At 33.8% G+C, this 7696-nt stretch overlaps 1 long non-coding RNA gene across 4 annotated transcripts; it reads left to right on the top strand.

Annotated features, from left to right (window-relative positions):
• Positions 1-4335: 4335 nt before the first annotated feature.
• On the top strand, positions 4336-7088 carry LOC145133093 (uncharacterized). 4 transcript variants are annotated; one of them, XR_013718393.1, is made up of 4 exons: positions 4336-4632; positions 5154-5964; positions 6285-6401; positions 6863-7088. It is a non-coding gene; the product is annotated as an uncharacterized LOC145133093 (long non-coding RNA). The 4 variants fall into 4 exon arrangements; XR_013718394.1 differs by lacking the exon at positions 4336-4632 and adding an exon at positions 4769-5039; XR_013718392.1 differs by lacking the exon at positions 4336-4632 and having other exon boundaries at positions 4769-5231; positions 5330-5964.
• Positions 7089-7696: the final 608 nt, after the last annotated feature.

The following is a 7696-nucleotide window of genomic DNA, read 5'->3' as shown; positions in this document are numbered from 1 at the left end:
GAGAGAGAGAGAGAATGAATTTTAGGGGATATAATGCCCTCTCTCTCCCTCTCCCTCTTTTATTTTTATAAAATTCAACCTTTTATATATATATATATATATATATATATATATATATATATATATATATATATATATATAAGTTGTTTTTATAAATTATGCATCATAACCTAGTTTTAACTCATAAAACCTTGATTTTTGGCTTATAAATTAAGGGTAAATGTTAATGATTTAATTTTTATTTTCTCTGATTATATTTTCCTGAATTTAATTATTTTAAATTGATATTGTAAGTTTCATAACAATTTTATGGAGTTTTAGGTATTAAAGTTTATAAATTTGAGATTTTAGGGCTTTTAGGGATTTTCGGATTTTGCTAAACTTTAGATATCAAGATAGATTGAAATTTGGAGACATCAAATCATTTTTGAGTCTTATAAATCTTCTATAGTTGTAAATAATGTTTGTAATTCCTTTTTGTCGGTTTATTGGCATTTATATGTAGTGGTTCCGAGATTCAAGTGAAATTGAGGAATCAAGTATACTAGTCTTAGTTTTCAACTTTGACTCAAGATACTATGAGACTCTGACCTAATATCTACTTCTAGGTCAAGTGCATTATGTGTGTATATGATTCATGAAAAGGTGTTCAACTCAAGGAATGACCCAAATTTGAATAGTTGTTACAGTTAAAGTAACTATAGAAGTCACGTATCAATGTGAAATCTAAGTACATTATCCATCGTTTCTAATTGTTTCCAAGTTTCTAGTAGGTTATAACATAGCTCCTAGTTACAAAGTCTAGTACTTTTTGTGCCTATCTGTGCAACTAAGTTTATTCAAATCCAGAACCGTCTCAAATTTTCACGGTTGTCACAATCAAAAACAAACTATATCTTTTATATCCACCTGGTCAACCCAACTACGCATTCATTTCCATGGAAAGGTTTTGGCTTACAATTCATAAAATATTTATATTAACAGACCCTGGTTGGACCTCGATTATCTCGTTGCGAACTCTCATCTTCGTTGCCTCCTGATCCTATGTTCCTAGGGGTTTCTAGGTTTATTATTGCATCATCAACGCGTTGGGCTACTAATGCCTCAATCACGGCTGGGCTCATAAGCTCAAGATTGGGTTCTGGTTGTCTTGATTTTCTTCTGGTGCGAGGCATGATTCCAAATTTATGTCATATATTAGTTGTTATCATAAATTTTGAGTTTTTCTTTGATAATTTAGTTAAGAGAATTAACTATATCAAGAAAACAAATCAAACAAATAACACAATATACAATAAGATCACATAATTTTCATTAACCACCACAAGATTTTACATCAATTTATCCAAAAAGAGTGTACAATGGTGTGGTTTGAATAGGAAAAGTATCTATTTTTACAAGCAAAATACACTGCTATACTACTTTTCCTTCCCTCAAACCCAAAAATCATAGTTCCTAGCTTTCCTTGCCTAGAACTATCTACCATAACCCATAACAAACTATCATCCAAGCCACTATCTGTGCTAACTAGTGCTGAAGGCAACTATTCATCACATCCATAGTGGTTGTACCTATCTCTGACACTACCAACCTCAACTCCGTCTCCCTCACATACTGCTCAAGACTCTCAATCACGATCTACTGATATTGTACTAGAGAATGAGTCTCCTCTAGATGATCATATGCTTGGAGGATCCTCATCTCGTCATAATCTCTCCCTTGCTCTAACTCCCTAACAACCTGACCTCCCTCCTCAATGAGTCGTGATCCTCCTCCACTTGATGTATGTAATCCTCGTGTCATGCTACTCGCGAGACTAACACTGGGATCACTCATTGGCGCCTGAGAGGACTCTCCAACCTCATAAAACCCAATACTATCCTCTTGGATCCACTCGTCCATATGGGGTGTCCAATTGTTGGTGGGGCAAGGCTTCTTTGATCACATGGGTGATGATGGTGGTGAGGATGCCCTCTTGTGGGATGACATGGGAAAGGATTTTCTGAGGGTAGTGATAATCTTGCGTCCTTAAGCATAAATATTGAGAGAGGATGGGGAAAGTGGAGCAACAGTGTCTAGGGATGACTCCGAATCAATAGGGCCCTCCTCCTAAGTCTCCTCACGATCCTGGTGGGAAGATGAATATGGGTAAGGTGTACTATCTGTAAGTACTCCACCGATCTCATCACCAAACTACTCCTCCTCCTTAATTGGCTCTTCCTCATCTCCAAATGGCTCCCCGTTAGCTAATACTGGGGTAGGCGGTAGGGGATTCATCGAATCGTAATCTCTCTCTTCCTCAGGCGTGCATGGCACCACTTGATATTCTTTCGGATAAGGATGCGACACCCAGTCCCATATATCGTCCATATCGCTCCGAGTTCTTGCATAAGACATAAAACAGGAAGATGTTTATGAGAAATAATATATAATACATATAATTTCCTAATATAGTATATATATATATATATATATATATATATATATATATATATATATATATATATATATATATATAGAGAGAGAGAGAGAGAAAAAGAAAGAGAGTAGATAGTATCGTATCTTAGGTAACTTTCTATTTGGGAAGGACGTCGTATGCCTGTCTCTATTCCAAATTTCCTCAAGGTGTACCATCCTCTTGCACTAGGTCTTGATCTGAGGCTCTAGTCTTCAGGAAGTTGATCTATGCTACTGATCCGAAGATCCACTAGTTGTAGACCTCGTCCTAATCTCTTAACTAGGCGTACTAAACTACTGATCCATAAATCCTCAAGAGTTCAGATTGTGAACTACGACATCCAGGTTAAGGCTTGCGTCGGTCGGACCATAATAAAATTTACGTGCGCTTTCTAGGTCTAGTTGTGGTACGGACACAGTACTAGACTAACCCTAGGATTCGTTTTTGACCTAAAACCTTATGTTGTGATTTGAATGGATAGTTTTTATAATATATGGGTGTTCTATAAGAGTTTATATAACTTTTTATCTGAGTAGTGTTTGATTAGGGTATTTTGTTATTTCTATGTTTATGCACTTCAAGACCACTAAGCAAGGATCGGCCATGTAGGAAAAGTCGGAGGGCATGACCATTTTATCATATAGCCATTCTGAAATCCATCAACCTAAACGACAATTTTCCAGCCTAGACACCTTTCCTGTAAGTAATCTATCCGTACAACTAATTAATAATAATACTTTTATTATGTTTAACTAACTCAGAGTTTTATGCCCTAGGATATAGTCGTAGTTCCTAAGGAATTACTAGTTCGCTATAACCTGTAGGTCTGATACCAATTTGTCACATCCCCGGCCGGCGGCAGAAACGTCGGGTGGTACAAACGTGGGGAAATTGGATCGATGCATACAAATGTATATAGAACGTAACACAAAAGTATATCACAAACATTACTTTTATTTATTATAAATTATTTGGGGATACACTTTTTAAAAGTCAAGCACATATCCTAAACATTGCTAGAAAAGATAAACAGACGGAACTAAACTCCAACAACCTTCCTTAAAAATCTCCTCGACCTCAGCATGACTATCCTGCACACTCATCTCCCTGAGAATACATGTATTTTGAAAACGTCAACATAATCTTGGTGAGTGCACAATTTTTTATAGTTTTCGGATTTTATTTGGTTGTATTAATTTAAGAATCCTTTTTCTATTTAGAAAAACCTTTCCTAATGTATTTTATCAACCCTAGCTTACTATCTATTTAGGATATCTAACGATCATATCTTATTATCCTTTAGGATATTTTATTAATCATAATTTTCTACCTTTGTAGGATATCTAACAATCCTAACGTATTTTATCTACCACTCTAAGGCGTCCCTAATGGTAGTCGGATTTCTAAGGTGTTTGTAATGTATTACCATGAGCCTCCATAATCGACGCTGTTTGACAAATAATTACCCTGCCACAACACTTCATCGGATGTCGAATAGTGATTAATAAGAAAGTTATCCTTCCGAGATTGTAGCTAGAAATCGCAGGTGAGGGTGTCAATCCCCGTATAGATTTATACATATCTTCCTAGCTCTCGCAAGATTAACAATTATAGGTATGGGGGAAGCTGAATTTAATGAAGGCTATTGGATGAATATTAACAACTCACTAATGCATTAACCTTAGGTATTTTATCTTTTGTCATTTATCTTCTATCTTTTATCTTTCCTATTATTATCCTAATATAAACACCTTTAATTTTATATATGATAATTATAACTTTTGATCTCATAATTTTTGTATATATATATATATATATATATATATATATATATATATATATATATATATATAAAAGTTAAAAGAGTTCCACTTATGTTCACGTCGATGATCTGCTTCCTCCTCCAATAAGAGTGTTTTGAGCGGCTAATTTTAGCATATTCTGTGGATATGGAAGCAGCTTGGCTGCATGTCTCACCTCTTTAACCAATTGGAAGCTGGCCACTGCCCGCTACCCATAAAAGACTTCGCTGGTGGATTTTTCTCCTAGCCTTGCCACCAGCTGCTTCTAGCTTTTCTAGTTGCCATTATCGGTGGCTGAGTCACTCTGGCGGACATCTCTCCATGTTTTTCTCTATTTTTTACACCGAATTGAAAATAGAGCTTCCTATTAAGGTTGGTGTCTTCTGTCTTCCTCTCTCTCTCTCTCTCTCTCTCTCTCTCTCTCTCTCTATATATATATATATATATATATATATATATATATATATATATATATATATATATATATAGAAGACCTGTATAACCATCGACATGGAGAATTTTCATTGTTTAATTGCAAGCATCCGCGTATCATCATACACCTTCTTCTTACATCTTACACCTTTTTCCGTTTACTGATTTCATCATCGGTATATGTTCTTCATCAATTTACAAAAAAAAAAATCCCCCAATTTGTCCTCCATCGAACCAAGCAAGACAATGGTCGCCATACTGTTACCTTATTTCTTTGAAATCATTATTAATCTCAACGATTGTTCTTCATCTTCATATGCTGTTTAATCATCTTCTGATTCATTCAGGTACTCTTGTGTTTTAATTTGTTAAGTTGGAGGCGAGGAGACCACGTCGATAAGGGCTCTGTCACCTTTTTCTTTTTCTCTTTGATTTTGTTGTTAATCCTTCTTCTTCTTTAGGTTGATAATTATGTGTTTACGTGGTTGCAAAACCTCCTAGCCTTTCACTCACATACTCTTACAGGCATCTACTTGAAGGTAAAAAGGATCTATCATTTAGTAGCTTTAATAGTTTGTTCTTGTTGCTTTTGTTGAATAGCTTAATGCCAATTTCTGTTTATCCTGATTTTTTTTAGAGACTTGGAGCTTTGGAATTGATATTGAGATTAAAGAAAATAAATGATAGTAGGAATAAGGTAGAAAAGATAATGATATCTTGTTAATTTGTGACAAGCTTGATGATGCACACCCAGTGGTCGATGAAATGCTACAACCAAGTCTTATTTCTTATTCGTTGTGTGAAAAAACCTAATGTAAGAATGAAGGGGATGAAGTAAGTGTTTGTTAAGATGTAGTACATAAAATGGTCAAACAATGGGATACTGACAGAAGGTTTCGACAGTACCTAAAGTTTCTTTTAACTTGCAAGCACCAAAAATTTATGAAAGGTTGTTACTGCTGCTTCTCAGTTCTCATCGATTTCAGGGGTAATTACAGAGTCAGTTTTCTCTTTGATCGAGTTTGGCAAACTAAGACAACAATGAAGTATAAAAAGGAAATCTGATAGCCTTTAAGTAAGCGTACATATGCTTTCAACACTCATTTCAACTATCTTCAAATAGAAGTTAAATAGAACACACATACATAGGATTTGAAGAAAATGTTCGAGAAGCTAGACCATGATGTAATTACGTAGACCTTTTGATGCAACATCTTATTATAGTTTTTTTTTTTCTGTTTGCAGCAATGAAACAGAGCTACTAAGAGGCAGGTACTCGTGGTGTTAATTAATCTTTAAAAACTCATATGTCAAAATGTTTTTAATCAGCTAGTTATTGTTTGTGGTACACTAGTTTGACTAATTTACATTGCAATATCCCATTTTTTTGGAGACAACAGAAGAAAAGTTATCATAAGTATTTTTGATTATTCATGTCAAGTAATATATTAAACGAGAACAAATTATATGTTTTAAAAGGTATAAGAATGTAATACAACAAAAAAATAGAATAAAAATATACTAACGATCATTTCTTGAGTTTAAAATTGTTCGGAATTCCTTTTTTCTTATACTGTTTTGTTTCTATGCAGCTTGAATGGATATACCAATATACAAAGATAAATGGATTCCTACTCTTCAAATTCGCACTATACTCTTTGCTAATTAGAATCTTTTCATAAACTTTGGAAATTATGTTTGTCATGAGGGTATGATTGTGACTTTACATCTTTATTTAATGGTGCTTTCCCTTCTTTCTCTTTTTTCTTTTCATTCAATTGTGTCTCCATTTATATGTCTTCATTCAATGATGATTGCATAATTCTATCCATGTTCGAATTGGGTGACATATATCTGGCTTTAGAACTTATAACTTCCTGGTTTTCATTTTCACTTTGGTCATCATGTAACACTTGTTGATTTGGGATCCTAATCTTTACAACAAGAGATAAACAATGACTCTGAATTTGGAATCAAGTCATCTGTTATAACAACGCAACAAACTACTCTGCATAACACCCACAGAGTTGCATTACCTTTGTCATCAATTTCAGCCCAATCGAGACACAATTCATTATGTCTACTCTACTCTACTCCTCTTTTTATTTACTGGTAAAACTTTAATCTGACATGACATAGTTGCTAAATGCTCTAAATGTATGACATGCAGTATGGGCCGCAAATACTTCTTGGTCAACCAAACTATGTTTCATGCACTATTGAAGGTGTGAAGGGCTGGAAATTATCTGAAATAAAGAAGAAAACCACTATTTAGATTATTGGTTGCAAATTTATCACTTTGTTCGAATCTTCTTTTTTTTTTTTTTTTACTTATTTCCAATTATGGACAACTCCAAAAAACTCTATTAATGGCATCATCTGGAGGTGCAGAGGTACACTGATGAATATCAAGTCATTTACAAGAATGTCGACATACGAAACTCATTAAAGATTAAAGTCGTTCTAAAAAAATAAGCTTAAGAGAAAGAAACCATTGCCTCTACAACATTGACTAATGTCTTAGTCTACAACATTGATTGATGTCTTAGGTCAGAAAAAGGTAAATACAACCACTTATCACTCGTCAGCATACAAAAACAACTCCTTTACAAGGTTATATAAAGTGTAAATATATGTTCATAAATTATAATTAATAACTGTATCTTTAGGAAATATGGAAAATTCGATACCATTGTTAATCTCCATTTAAAAAATACACAAGTCTCTCATGTTGTTACGAACAATAGCAAAGATGTTTCCAGTTGTACGTCAAACAACTTCATAATCTTTTCAGGCTAATCAATACTTACTTTACTCGATCAAAAATTATATTCTGAGTCTAAATCTTGTTTCCACTGGAATCACTTAAACATAGTTTTTTGATCAATTCTCTAGGGCCGTGATTATCACGGCCCTTGCAACGTTTCCTAGTATATATATATATATATATATATATATATATATATATATATATATATATATATATATATATATATATATATAT

Source organism: Lactuca virosa, chromosome 8 (assembly GCF_052849685.1).
Source record: "Lactuca virosa cultivar CGN04683 chromosome 8, Lactuca_virosa_CGN04683_v6, whole genome shotgun sequence".
Lineage (NCBI taxonomy): Eukaryota > Viridiplantae > Streptophyta > Magnoliopsida > Asterales > Asteraceae > Lactuca > Lactuca virosa.
This window is presented reverse-complemented; position numbering and strand designations above follow the sequence as displayed.